This window comes from Cucurbita pepo, chromosome 9 (genome assembly GCF_057944985.1).
Source record: "Cucurbita pepo subsp. pepo isolate OVF chromosome 9, ASM5794498v1, whole genome shotgun sequence".
In the NCBI taxonomy this organism is placed as follows: Eukaryota; Viridiplantae; Streptophyta; class Magnoliopsida; order Cucurbitales; family Cucurbitaceae; genus Cucurbita; species Cucurbita pepo.
In genome coordinates this window covers 8,173,474-8,176,291 of record NC_141806.1, presented here as the reverse complement: position 1 = coordinate 8,176,291, position 2,818 = coordinate 8,173,474, and positions in this window count along the sequence as shown.

Here is a 2,818-nt window from a genome sequence, read left to right as displayed (position 1 = left end):
AATGAATTTCATGACATAATCACTCAAGCTGTTGAACCTTTTAGTACCCATCAAATTAATTAACCAATTGTTTGGACATATCCTTTAACAACTCTGCACGTGACCTACCACGTTGAATAACTTAACCAACTTGAGATTCACGCACTTTGCATCACTAATTTAGTGTGATATCCACATTAAGGATGAGGCAAATAATCTCATGTTCCTTGGGTAAATATGAGGTAAGATGCTTACTTTTTCCGTTGCCTTAATACTCTAACTAGTTATCTCTTCATACATCATTAAACTTTACTAACCTTCGTATATCATATAGCACATCCTTATACTATGACTGAGGTTAGCAAATTCTTTAACTTTCCAAAGCTCTTCCGCTGCTCATTGTAAGTGTGAGTTGTGCTTGCATGTATTGAATGAGTCAAACTTAAAATTTTGAACAAACCTTCTACATTGTCAAAGTGAGGGAAGGTACAACTTTATATCTCCGAATAAGTCTAGACAAATTACGATTTGTTCCTCGTTTAAAATGGTTCACTAGACCACATTCTATAATATTCAATGTCTAAAGAAAATATTTTTATTCAACTAAGACTCTTAATCGGAGAGTTTGGTATAACACTCACTATATAGAGGTATCAAGTTTGCTTAAGGGCTCATCTTATTATTCTTTTTGTCTCTGATTAGCCTCCGATTATCGATATGAATACTATTATGAAGCAGGTCTATAAAATCTCATTGAATATCTTTTCATGAAAATTATTTAAGCAGTGAGAAATTAGTGAGAAATTAGTGAGCCCAACATCACCACTCTAACTAACACAACTATGTCGAACTCAGAGAAAAACTTTGAACTTTGTCTTCTTGGTTCGTATGTTTGAGGGAACCCTTGTTTCTACATGAATGGGTGTTTTTTCTTTTTAATCACTATCTGGATTAGCTCTTAATGTTCAATATATCGTCGCGTGGGCCAATTCTTTCCTCTTAATGATCACTGCTATTGCACTCTCTAACACAAATGCTAAGGAGTGTGAAGTCCCAACTTAGTAAGTCATGTGCCTATGGCTCGGTCTACCTCAACTCTACTAAATTGTCTTGGCCATAATCTTAAAAATTTTAAGTAGATTCAAAGCTCAGATCTCGTGTTGATATTAATGTTGGAATAACTTAGGTATAACATTCACCCATAATTCAAACCTTCTTACTTTCTTGGAGGTGACTTGTTTTCTTCCTTTAACTAGATCCTGATTTGATTAGTCTTTATCTGTTACTTTATCTTTTAAGTCACCTACTCCAAATCTTGCTAAAGTATTCAATCATTGACCACTTTGCTCCTACAATGTGGTGCATAAACATTCACAATAAAAGTGTTATTTCCTCCAATTTCTTTGTAACACTAAGGATTGACTTAACATACCTCTCTTCTAAAACTAATATTCCAAAAGCTTAATAGTTATTCTTATATGCAGTAAAAGTCAAGATACTTAAGAATTAGTTTCATATACACATCTTGTCACTTTGTATTTATAACAAACCTTGATTCCTCACTAACTATAAAAGGTCTTTAGGGGTAGTTTCCTAATTTTTCTTACCGTTCATACCTCAAACATGTTCTAATACCCTCCTGAGATCTTGCATACTTAACATTAAGATCATAAATGAGTCTCATAAAAAATTTCTTTAACATTTGGGATCCTTTAGAATCTTGAAAACATTTTAGAATTCTTATAGGAGGATGTTGGTCATTTACCACCTCAAATCTTGGTTTAAATCCTCAAATATTCCAATGGTGTTGTAACTTTGTATAATTCCTTTAAACCATGAAATAAGGTTCCTCATCAAAGTCATGCAATTGAGAAGTCACTTTGGTCATAAGTCAGTGGTACATAATAATAGGGGCATTTTGGTCATTTACGCCTTCTCCTAAACTTTCATGAGCAACAATCCATTTAGTGGATTTGTAGCTTAGTGAAATCAATTCTCATGTAGGCACTAATGTTAGAAAATCTTAATCTTAATTCTAACCTTTAATCAGATTCATGATTACATTGTTCTCCAATTCAAATTCTCTAAACTTCATTTTAATAATTTTTTTTCTTCCGGTAACCATACGAAAAAAGTATCACAACCAGAGGATTGTTGCATCCCACTCTTTCGTGATACTAAGAAGGAAGCTTAACAAAACTCTCTTCTAAAAACTGGTATTACATAATCGTAGTGGTTATTCTTACCTGTCATAAAACTTAGAATACTTAAAAATCCAGTTTCAAATAAGAATCTTGAAATTTAATATGGTATTACCTCTTAAACACTTTTGTATGGGTATGAAAAATCCATCGTGGATCCAACACTCAAATGGTTTTGATATGAACCAAGAGACATCATTCATACAATATACTTCAATGAAGATGTGAAGAAAAGGTTGTCAAAATTATCAAAAGATGTTTCAATTCATGCTACATTGAAGAAGAATGAAGTTTGATTGTTGTAAATTTTGGGTGGGTTACAATCTAGAATAATTTAGAGTTATTGTATTTTAAGACTTTTTATTTACTTTAGGTTACATTTACATAATAGCTAATTATGGTCATTAAGTATGAATGTTACAACTTTTGGTATGCCTTTAATACAACATACATGGCTTTATATAGCCTCAAAGTGAAACTATTAAAGGCATTCCAAAAGTTGTAACATTCATACTTAATGACCATAATTAGCCATTATGTAAATGTAACCTAAAGTAAATAAAATGTCTTCAAATACAATAACTGATAAGATAAGGAATCAACTACAAGGGGAATAAGATTCGGATTACCTTGTTGAT